This window comes from Glycine max, chromosome 9, assembly GCF_000004515.6.
Source record: "Glycine max cultivar Williams 82 chromosome 9, Glycine_max_v4.0, whole genome shotgun sequence".
Taxonomy (NCBI): Eukaryota; Viridiplantae; Streptophyta; class Magnoliopsida; order Fabales; family Fabaceae; genus Glycine; species Glycine max.
The window spans coordinates 5867447-5880545 of NC_038245.2; positions in this window are offsets into that span (position 1 = coordinate 5867447).

The following is a 13099-nucleotide window of genomic DNA, read 5'->3' on the forward strand; positions in this document are numbered from 1 at the left end:
GTTTTAAATCGGTTTTGAGAATCGAACTGTTTTTTTTTTGTTTTAATCCTCTGGTTCATTAAGGTAAAAAGATCTTGACTAATTCAAAGTTTGGCCAAAAAGGTAAGTAAAGTTTGATCAATAATTATTTAGGCAAATGAACCAACTTAAGTAATACCCAATGATTCAATCTTAGCTTTAACATATTAATCACTTCATTACCAAATCGGTTTTAAACTGGTTTTCAAACTGTTTCTTTTAATTATTCTAATTTTAGAAAAAAATAATTCTAGTTCAGTTCTAATTGAACTTATTTGGAAAAATATTTCAGTTTTATTTAATCAAACCGGTCTGGTACAAAAATTAGTACAATATGGTACAGTTAGAAAACGATTCATATAATGCACAAGCATGCTCCAAAGATATATTTCACTTGTGCTTTGCCTTTCTTCGGGAAAAAGTTTATGATCATGTGACATAGTAAATTGAATGAACATGGATGTAGATCGGAACTTTTTTGAAAAAAAAAAAAAAAATTGTATGCTCTTAACTGGTTTTCAGTCGGTAGGTCAGTATCATGCAGCTCTCGACAATTCCTTCCTGATGATTCCTGTTAACTATACTTACCAATAATCCAATATCATAATTGTCAATCTTTTTGTTGTTGAAACTCTTCAGCAAGTTGTATATTATTCTAAATTCTGTACGTGAAAATCGATTAGACATGGGTTATAAGTCTCAATGGAACAACCCTTGATTCATACAATGAGTAATAATACACAAATACCTTTTAATTTTAAACACTCCATCAACATTTCTAATTTTTCTTTTAACTCTGTTATTTTTCTAGGTGTTGGATAGGTTAATGGGTTTCCTCAAACATTTTTCTTCATACAATAGGGTTCCTTTTCCCACTTGAGTATAGGATATCCAACCTGCTTTATATATACATTGGGTTCTAGATGGAATTTTTTCCGCATCATGGTTATGTGGATTAAGGATGGCTTGGAAAATTTCTGCTTTGGAATATGTATGCCATATCACTTCCTTCGTTTGATGGTGTGTATTGAGCATAGGATGTATATTTTGAGGAAAAAATTGCAATCTGGAGTCTTCAACTTTACACGTGCACTTCAAACTTTTCATCAAATAAAAGTACTTTGATGGTATCGGTGGTCCTTAAGATTTGGAGACACGAGACCTAGTCAGAAGCTGAGAAGCATTCAAGTTCAAGTGTATTTGTATATCCTAATTGTCCTTTAAATGTTGAATTATATCCACCCTTTGTGCACCGGGTATATACTCTAGTCAGTTTAACTAGTAAAAGCTCAAATAATTTTTTGGTTCTCATAAAATAGTATTTTTAGTTTTTTAAGGTTTTTTTTTGTTTTAATCCCTTAATTTTTATTTTTTTTTAGTTTTTCTATCATGTAATAGCATTATGATATAATAATGATGTTGATACTCTATTAACGTTATGTCATCAAAGGATCCATAAGATAATTCGATAGTTATTATTTATTTATGTTGCATTGTGGAGCATTAATAGATGTTAACCATTGATGGGGTATACCGTATACTTGGTTATCTTATGTTTTTGTCATGCTATAGGGTTAAGTAACTTGTACCTGACTTTTCCTGCTACTGTGGATTAAGGAATTTGTTAAGGTAGTTGCGTAAACTTTATTTAGTAATCTGTCTTTTTAAATTTCTCACCAAATAGTCCAAGTTCATAAACTGTTTTAAGAATTTAAAACTATCGTTTAATAAAAAAATTATCATATATGATCAATTGATTAATTTTTATAATAATTATATTTATAATAATTTTAAATAATTAACAATATAAACCTTTTATACTGGAAATATATATATATATATATATATATATATATATATATATATATATAAGTGATTTGCTATTGCACTCATATCTCTTTTTAAAAATTAGTCATTAAATTACATAAATAACCCTTAAACAAATCACTTAAAGTTTGAAAGATTATTGGTTTGTCTGTCCAATAATTATATTTTTTGTTACTAATGCATTCATATTAAAAATATATATAAACTATTTTGGAGTTATTCCCTACCTTCATCTTTAATATTCTTCAAATCTAATGCTTATAACAATTAACAAGTGAACTTTATGAAAGTTTTAAATTGTCATAAAATAAAAATTAAACATTTCGTTGAAATTTTGTTGCGGTCTCTAGAAATCATCATTAATTATCTTAAACCGCCCAAAATAAAATTAAACTGTGGTGGTAAAAACCTGTTAGTAAAACTTGATTGCTATTAAATAATCACTGGTAAAACTTCCTTTTTTTTGTCTATAGTTTGAACTTATCTAATCTGATTTATTAAAAAAGTTACAGTAAATCTAAGACATTGTTTAATATTTTTTGGGGGAAGAAATATATGATAGGAAGGGGTTGGCACCCTTAATCCTATCATGCAAGGTGCAGTAACTACCAGAGATTATCTTACAAAATTACCGATCAATCCTAAATCACAATCAATTTTATTTAATCATATAGTATTTTTTTATACAGATTTAATCATATATAGTTATTCAATGTTTACTAAGAAATTGTTAATTTGAATGGTATTAAATTTGATTTTCTTTAAAAAAACATCTTAGATTTGAGTATTATAAGTAAAGAAAATATGAATAAAAGAAAAAAAGTTCACTTAATAAATAATAAATCAGATTTTTCAATAAAAATTAATTATCAATAAAAATTTTATATATATATATATATATATATATATATATATATATATATATACTTTCTACGATAACAGTTAAAAAAAAAGTTACTCAATATTCTCTGATGTTGAGAAATTTCTCTAGAGAAAAATATCCACTAAACGCGATTTTAGATACCTTTAGTATGAGCCAAACCTACACTTGTAGAAACGTGAGAATTTTCTTTTAAGTCCTAGACTATTTATGTTAATCCGTATTGACCCATTATTTAATAGTATTTTATATGAAAATCTATGAAGATAAAATACGTGTGAACATGTTATTATCATCATTTTCATTATGGTTGTTGTCTTCTGTTTTCTCCTTCTGAGCATTGAGTGCATTTTGTTTCCTATTGTATTTACTAACCAATTGAGACTTTTCATTTATGCCAAGAAGATGATTAACCACTCATTAGTAATCTTGTGATCATTGTGAATGCGAGAGCAGGTGTGAATGAAATACGAAAATATAATACGATTCCAACACATGTGCGCCCTTAAACTTCAAAACCAAATAATTTATCTTTTTCACGTGCTGTCCCATAAAAATAATCTTGTATGATAGTTATATTAATATTTAATAATAACATTTCATTTTAAAAATTATATATATAAAAAAAGAAATGTCAATATTGTAGAACGTGTCACCATTAAATTGTATTTTTGGATTATGCTAATTCTTGTTCTTTATTTCTTTTCTTCTCCAACATTGTTATCATGTCGGTTTTGTTTGTTTTTAAGAAGAAATTAATATTGAAGAATTTTTTTTACTTTCTTTATCTTATTATAATTGTTGTGTAAAAAGAAAAATATATCTTAAAATAATTGTTATTTTAGTTTATTAATATAACGTTAATTACCTTTGTTTTATTTATATCCCTTAAGATATTAACATGGACTATAAAAATAAAATAAATTAATAATAATAAGATTAATTTATAAAAATAATATTCTTTTAAATTTATTTATTGATTTTCTTTTAAATTTATTTATTTATTTTTTATATATGTAAAATAACAAAAGACTAAGATTATAATAAGATGAAGACTGTACTTTTTTTTGGAGTAAATACTCATTTTGTGGGATAATTTTTTTTATTTTTATTCTTTAAATCAAACACATCCCAAAACAATCACGTTTCTGACGTTGAAATTTTGACATAATTGTACACGTATAGTATACTCCTAGCGTGAAATTACCACGTTTTGCATAATTGTCGCCCCTTCTTCTAGCGTGAAACTTTCAAGTTATAAGGGTCATAAGCAGCATATGATTAAGGTAGATGCATCAACAATACAGGCCAATATCCATTTCCATCTCATGCTCCTCGTTTGAGCATAGAAAGAGAATAAATTATATACCAATATCTTTGAGGTTTATTGAGATTATAGATAACTTTGCTGTTTTTTTTTCAGTGTTTACAACAATTTTATAAAATGTACTAATGTTTTTCAAATAATTAAAAGAATTAATGTAAGAATAAATGATGAATAATATCTTGTGCAATCTAAAAAAAAAACTAAAAACTTGTCAGTGTAATTTGCTTTAAGAATCAAATGCAACGTGTTATGATTTGTACATTTTAGAAGATAATAAGTATATTAAAAAATATAATTAATATATTTTTCATATAAAATTATTTTTAAGTTTTTAATATAGTATTTATCACTATTTATCTCTTATTATTAACAAGTATATAAAATTTTTAAGAATTAGGTAAAAATAAAAAAATTAAAAGATATAATAATTAATAGAAAAAATTACATTCACATACTCTCATTATTAACAAGTGCGTTTTATTTTTTTAATTAATATATATTATAAATAAAATAATTTATAGTAATTTATTTAATATTATAGTTAAGAGTAGAAAATTAAAAAAAATATTATATTTTATATATATATATATATATATATATATAATTGTTAACTAATTGACAAGTGCACCAATTTATCTAAGTAGTACTTTAAATGGTAAAATTGAATATCATTTTCACATGAATTTTGTTTGTGCTCAATTAGTGCGTATTCAATTTGTGTACAATTAATGAATGACTTGGGAAAATGCTACGAAGTCGTTTTGGATGCAAATTAAATGATGGTGCGATTCTAGACTAAAATTGAGTAAAGAAAACAAACATTGAGCTTGATGATGAAAAGTGAATACATGATTTGATTATGTCGAGGACTCCCTACCGAAACCTTTTTTAATGTAATTTGGATCATTTTTCTCTATTTAATATTATTCTAGTGATGATTTACATCTGTGAAATTACTCTAACCATGATTTTTCACACGAGAGAGCCCAGTTCTCCTAGTTTCTTCCTTAATCCCTTAAGAACTAAACTAAGTGAACTGCATGACTAACAAAGATGTACACTTTGGCTAAATTACTACACATTATCCATAACAATGAAGCATTTTAGATGTTCTTCCAAGTTCTAAGGATTAACCACATTCCTCAATTCTTAAACCCTAACATAACATATAAATGGGTGATCAAACCAAGTACATGGAAATAAATACAAGAAGACCTAATGAAACTAGCAATAATATTAAATAGATAGTAAGAGTTTTTACATCAAGAGAGTTTGGTGGAAATCTCCTCAATAACGGATTGTTTAGCCCTTCATGGTCATGACGAGTATAAATATACAAAAGGGTATAAAAGGTGAAGGGATAGGGAATGAATATGAAGTGGGGAAAGAGAGTGGGCTCCCAATGATTATCTTCTTCCTCTGGCTCAAGCTTAGGGCTTTTCCTGCTATGTGAACGAACTCCCTTCTCCCCCCTCCCCCAACTTTTTTCTTAAAAACCTTTCTTGAGTCTGAAATCCTACGATTGCACGCTGAGCGCGTCTGCAAGCTGAATGCGAGTAAGTGGTTGGACGCTAAGCGAACCATGTGTGCTAAGAGTCCTTTCGCTTGACTGCAGTCTTTCTGCTGCTTCTTCACGTTGAGCGGACACTCTCCCGTTAAGCGACACGGCTCGCTAAGCAAGCTTAGCGTGCTCAGCGCAAATCATTAGGCTTCAACTTTTCTCTCTATCCCTTGCCTGGATAACTGCAAAAAAAAAAAAAAAATCATCAAAACAGTATAAATTAGTAGTTTAAGACACTTACTGCACAAAAACTCAGAAAAATGTTGAAATTTCAATGATTCACATAAAAATAAACAATAAAAATGAAAAGGTATTACTAATTCTTATATGTTTGAATTACATAATCTACTTATGCACATCAATTATCAATAATAAACTTTTTTAATGAATAATACAACCTTTAATATATATATATATATATATATATATATATATATATATATATAATCGTATTTATTATTTAAAAACGTAAAGCATGCAAACTTGTTTGGGTATTTAAGGTTTTCATTGTTTTTTTTATTTGTTGGCATAAGAAAATGGATAGTTCTCTATTTTTTATTCATTTTTATCGTTACTTACGGATGTTTATATGTTATTGACAGAACGAAATTATTACTGAAGGAAAATCCGTGAGTAACATCCATCGAATTTTCCGATGAATTAGTATTCGTCGATAATTAATTTTTAACTACAAATTCTTAATCCATCGGTAATTATTTGTTAGTAATTAAGCTTTTTTTTTGCTGTCGTAAGATTTTCTCAAAATGACACTCACACTCCCTATAGATTTTAAATAACCTCTTATTTGTTTAATCAATTGACACACTCGGTCTCACACACACATCCTATAAAAATAACAAAAGCTAAAGACACTAAGAGAATTTCTTTCTTTGCAACCCCACAATTTTTAGAAAGGCAAAAACAATTATAATTTTTAGAAAGGCAAAAACAATTATATGTTGTATATTGCGCACTCCTGAATTCTCAACAGTTCTGTTATATATGTATTATTACTAAGTCTTAAATTTGAATTTAGTTAGTTTTATGGAACACCTTTTATCTTTTATCAATTTTAGTTTTTGTAAGTTTTTTTCTTCTTATAAATTTACTATTTTTTTCAATTTTAATTATTAGAACATCAACTTACAAGAACTAAAATTATGAAAATTAAAATAAATAAAATATTTGCTTTAACCAAAATTCAAAAAAAAAATGTGAACTTAAATGTGGACTAAATTCATGTTTAAGCTTATTAATAAATGATTTTTTATAAAAAAAAAATCAATTTTCTTTTTAATGTGTATTTTTTGTTATTTTTAAAAGAAGAGATTGATATTCAGGTCGTAAGGATGCTTTTATGCTATGCTAAGAAAGATGAGTGCTTTTTCTTTTTATATATATATAAACTAGATGGAGTGTGAGTGTCAATAACTTGAGAAGACTTTAAAGAGGTTAGTGAATTTTTCCCTAATTATTATTATCTTAAACTTATATATAAAAGAAAATTTAAAATATCTTTCTATTTAAAAAAAATATTTCTTTAAAGTTAATAAATAAAAAGGAACAAAGAAAAGTACATACATTCCAATGACAAAGGTTTGCCTTTGCCCTGGGTAATTCCATCATCACTCTTTAGCCGTTTTCTAGTTGATTATTCATCAATTCAATAGGGAAACGCTAAATCTCAGTCTGGTCCAACCTCATTTACTATCAACAAAATATTTTATTAAACATAATTCTTTTAATCAAATATATTTTTAAGATATTTATAAGTTACATAAGTTATTATGACATGCAAAATAATTGTTTAATAAAATATTTTTATAAAAATTAAAATTTTGAATTTATTTAAATTTAGATATTTAGGCAAGATACCAGTAAATATTAAAAACATTACTTCTGTTAGAAAAGAATAATTAGTGATTTTTGAAACAAATTTACAAACTAAGAGAGACATGCGAGGGAATAAATAATTGACTCCCTAAAGTCTCAAGTAACATTAATTCTGAAACACTGCCCTGCTTAGGTACAACCATATTAATTGCTTGAGTTTATGTCAACTAGTAATCAGTGGCAACTCCAATAACTCGAAGTTAATGTCAATTTATTTCACTAAAATCCCCCGTCATACTCCAACAAATTACACAAATGAACTATCCCATCAGTTGTGGGGAATTTTATCATTGAAAATGGGATCACTTTGTGGATATTTCAGCTCCTATAATTTAGACTTTGTAATTTTAGTTTATAATATAAGTTTGATATGAGTGAATTGAGTTTTTTCTAAAATTAAATAAATTTAGTTTTATTTATAATTTTCTTTTATTCAAAACTTTTGACATATTATTTCCCATGCAAATATTTAATATTTTTATAATGACTTTGAAATATAAAAATAATTTTAAAATTTCAAAATTAAGAAATTTAGTAAAATTTGGGTAAAATTTAAAAGACAATATAAGATGTGAGATATAAAGATTTGAAGGGGAGAAATTTGAGTTTTTCTATATGAAATTTGATATTTTGATTGGTGAGTTTTAAGTAAAGAAGGTTTAAAATAATTTGATTATTTATTTTCTCAATATTTTAATATAAAACAATAATTTTACGTAAAATTTTTTAGAGAAATACTATTAACATATTGTTTTAACATTTTTTTTATTATGGGTTAAAATCTATCGAAAAATTAAAAAAAAATGTGAACCTTCTTATTTAATGGTTCTCTCTCTCCCCCTTCCTCCCTTTTAATTTTGAAATTTAAGAATTTTATCTAATAATAGGACACTTACCAAAAGATTAAAATGTATTTTTAGTTCCTTATTTTAATTTTTAGTTTAAATTTGGTCTCTTTAAGTTTTTACTTTTTTTTTTTATCTCTTAAGATGTTTTTATTAAACCAAGTTGGTCCTTTGCTAGTTTACTGCATTAATTTCATCAAATTAGTGACACATGATAACTTGTGAGAGATATTACATCATATGAGCATTTGTCGTGTAAACTAAAATTAACACTGTTATTGCAAAAACCTAATGGGAAAATTAGTTTAGCCTATGAGAGATACTTCTAGATATCATATACAATTTAGATTAAGAGTTTAAATTTAATAAATCATAACGTAATATTTTTTATATTGTTAATCAATTAAAAATTAATCATCTAAAAAAATCAATTAAAAATTAATATAAATATAAATTTTAAAATAATTATTAAAAAATTAACAATGTTATATTTGATTAATGATTGGATGATAAGATAAAAAAAAAAAAAACTTCAACACCGTAGTAGTTAAGTTCTTCAATTAAAGAGACAAAAATCTAATCCATCTAAATATAAAAATTTCCTTATATTTAGATTAATTAGATTTTTAAAATATCCCTTTCTTCTACACATTAATAGTTAAATTCTTAAATTAAAAGAGAAAAACTTCTACAGAGTAATTATAATTTTTTTTTATCTAATATGGTCATAACAAATTTTCTTTTTCTTTCAGTTAAAAAAAAAGATTTCTTTTGGGGAAAGCGTAACGCTTCATTTATTTATTTTTACACATACTTTTTGACATCTTCTTAATTATTTTAAATGAAAAGTATATATATATATCGGATAAAGTACTTGGTTAGATTAAAGGGATACTTAGCACATCCAAACCAAGTATCCTCCTTCGGTCACATATCCATATATTTCATACATGACATCTTGACCCTCAACATATACGGACGACAGAAACTACTCGACTGTGATTATTATCAATAAATCTACTTAAAGGTAATTACTTGATTGGAAATGTCTAAACATGGTTAGAAGGTCTATTACACAACTGGTAATCCGGACGTGTAGGCCTATAGACCTCAGGCCCAATAATGTCAATATAAAAAAGGGTAAACCCTTAGGTAAGATAATTGATTCATTCTCAAATATTCACTATATACCATTAACAACTTTGAGCTGAACCCTCACTTGAGCATTAGAGTGTCTTTTGCAGGTATCCCCCCTCGCTCTTATGGACACTTACACACTCAAGACTTCGACAAGGAACTACAACAAGAAGATCCTTCAACAAAGGGACAGGTACTTGGTCCGTTTGTGCCAAGAACATTTTGGCACTCATCATGAGGTTGGGTTAGACATATCCTGACCCTAAGAGTTCATGGTAATAACAAGAACTGGTACAAACACAACAACAATGGAGAAACCAGCTAATCACCATAACGAAGACGTTCATGTAGAAGATTAGACTAACATGTCTTCAATAGTTAGGAGACTACAGGCTCAGGTTTCTGAGATGCAAAAACATCATGTCGAGGAAATCGTTGCCCTTCGACGCGAGAATGCGAACCTCCAGGAGGCACATAGGTCACGACAACCTGAGGCTAACTCACCAGAAGGAGGAGAGGCAAAATCAACCGCAGTCAACTTACCCAGAGCCACTAATCCGAGTGTGCGTTCGAACATTATTACCCCGTCCTTCAACACCGTACGAAGATAGTTGTTGCAGTTCAAGAACCCTTTCGTCCTTGGCATCATAGAGGCGATTGTTCCTTCAACATGGAAGAACTTGACCATTGAGAAATAAAATGATACCATAGACCCAAACAAGCACCTGGATGTGTACATTACCCAAGTGAGCCTGTAAACCACGGATGATGCAATCCTCTGCCAGGTATTCCCGATGTCACTAAAGAGGCAGAAGTTTCATTGGTTCACACGACTACCCCCAACTCTGTGGTCTCTTTTGACACCCTGGCCACCTACCTTGGAACATAGTTCCCTACTAGTCGCCCTTACCACCTAACATCTGTGGCTTTTGTCAACATAAAACAAGAGAAGAAGAAGCTATTGATGACCTTCATGAAACATTTCGGAAAGGTCGTATTGAATATCCAAAACTTGAACCCAGTAGTGGCTATGCATCACTTAATAACAACGTTACAGTCGAGACTTTTCGTCAGCAACCTACGCAAGAAGCTGACATCTAATCTTGATGAACTACAGACGAGAGTGGCTAAGTATATGTAAATGAAGGAGTTGGCTGAATACTAGAACTAGGTACAAGTCGATGCCATGTCGGCCAGGAATGATAATGACAAATTCGACTCTAACAAAGCTCGGGACAAGGGATCAACTGCGTTATACCTAGTACACTACTCTTACCGCCTACAGATCCCATATCATGGATCATGCCTTAGTCGTCAATATTTTGACCATGCCTAAGAGAGCCAACACCCTACCAAAAGCTGACCACTTTAAATGTTATCGGTGTCATCGCAATCGTGGCCACTCAATGGAGGAGTGTAATGCTTTGAAGGACAAGATAAAGGAGCTCATTATGCTTGGCCACCTAAAGGAATTCGTTCACCAGCCACATTCGTACAAGCCTGAGGGGAGGAATAGACTCGAGCCTGGCCAAGGGAGAGATTGAAAACATACAAGCTGGTCAGCAAGGTGAAGTAGTCGAAGTCACTCCAGGGAGAGAGAAGAGAGACCTTTCAACCAACCGAGGTGAGTCATAAAAACCATATCCATAGGCTTCACTGGGGGTGGGGCCACTGCCTTCAAACGAAAGAGACACCTTCGGCAAGTTTGGTCCATCAATATGATCTCTTGGCACTGAGTACCTAACATGTTGCCCATAACCTTCACAACATATGACTTCAAGTCAATTGACCGGTACAGATAATCCAATGGCTATTAGTATCGAAATAGTCAACTCCATCATCAAGAAGACCCTTATAGATCAAGGAAGCTCGACCGACATCTTGTTTTGAAATATTTTCAAACAGATGGACATAATTGAGTCTGAGATCCCGCATGCAGATATGATACATGATAGTAGATGCTCACACGTCCTACAACATCCTCCTTAGTCGTCCCTCCCCCAATGCGCTCGACGTAGTTGTTTTAACTCCTCATCTCGTGATGAAGTTCTCATTGGATGCTAGGACCATTATAATTGTGCATGCTAACTAGAGGACAACCAGAGAATGTTACATGGCCAACCATAGGTTATGTCGTCACATGAGAGAGGAAGCCTCGTAAATTGTCCACTGTGTGAATGCTAGAGCAAAAGCCGAGGAGGTAAAAGGACTAGAGCTCAACCCCAAAACTAATGATGATAACCAAGTGACTTCGGTTGAAGAGACAACCACTTTCCAACTCGGCCCTAAGGATGGATAGATTACTCAGTTGGGGAACCAACTACCTAAGGATGACAATAACCGAATACAACAAGTCATCCAAGAACACGCCGACTTGTTCACATGGTCCGCAGCAAACATGCCTGTCATCGATTCAAGCTTTTGCAGAAACAAAGCTTCATGGTGATTCAAAGGTGTTTTGATGATAACAATGATGATAACAAAAGATGATGATGAAGGTGATGAAAAAAAGATCAAAGATCAATCAAAGAAAAACTCAAGTGAATCAAAGATCAATCAAAGAACAACTCAAGTGAATCAAAGATCAATCAAAGAACAACTCAAGTGAATCAAGAACAATTCAAGAGTTCAAGATAAGAATCAAGAAGAATTAAAGACTCAAGAAGAAAGTTTAGAGTCAAGAATCAAGATTCAAGGTTCAAGATCTTAAGAATCATGATCAAGATTCAAGACTCAAGATTCAAGAAATAAGAGAAGGCTTAATCAAGATAAGTATGAAAAGTTTTTCTCAAAAATTGAATAGCACATGATTTTTCTCAAAACATGTTTACCACAGAGTTTTTACTCTCTGGTAATCGATTACCAGTAGCAAAATTGTTTTGAAAAAGTTTTCAAATTGAATTTACAACATTCCAATTAATTTCAAAAAGCTGTAATCGATTACAATGTTTTGGTAATCGATTACCAGTTCCTTTGAACGTTGAAATTCAAATTCAAATGTGAAGAGTCACATCCTTTCACATAAAAGCTTTGTGTAATCGATTACACTGATTTGGTAATCGACTACCAGTGTTTGTTTCTGAATAAATCAAAAGATGTAACTCTTCAAATGATTTTTGACTTTTTCAAATTGGTTTTTAAGTTTTTCTAAAAGTTATAACTCTTCTAATGGTTGTCTTGACCAGACCTGAAGAGTCTATAAAAGCAAGACTTTGTTTTGCATTTCAAGAATCTTGATTACTTATTTAATCAATCTTTTACAAGCCCTAAATCTCTTTGAACTTCTTCTTCTTCTTTGTACCAAAAGCTTTCCAAAGTTTTTTGGTTTTCTAAATCTTGAAAATTTGTGCTATTCATCTTTTCATTCTCTTCTCCCTTTGCCAAAAAGAATTCGCCAAGGACTAACCGCCTGAATTCTCTTTGTGTCTCTCTTCTCCCTTTTCCAAAAGAACAAAGGACTAACCGCCTGAATTCTTTTGTATCTCCTATCTCCCTTGTCAATGAATTCAAAATGACACAGTCTGAGAATTCTTTTGATTCTTCCCTTTCCTTAATACAAAAGTGTTCAAAGGACTAACCGTCTGAGAATTATTTTGTATCCCCATTCACAA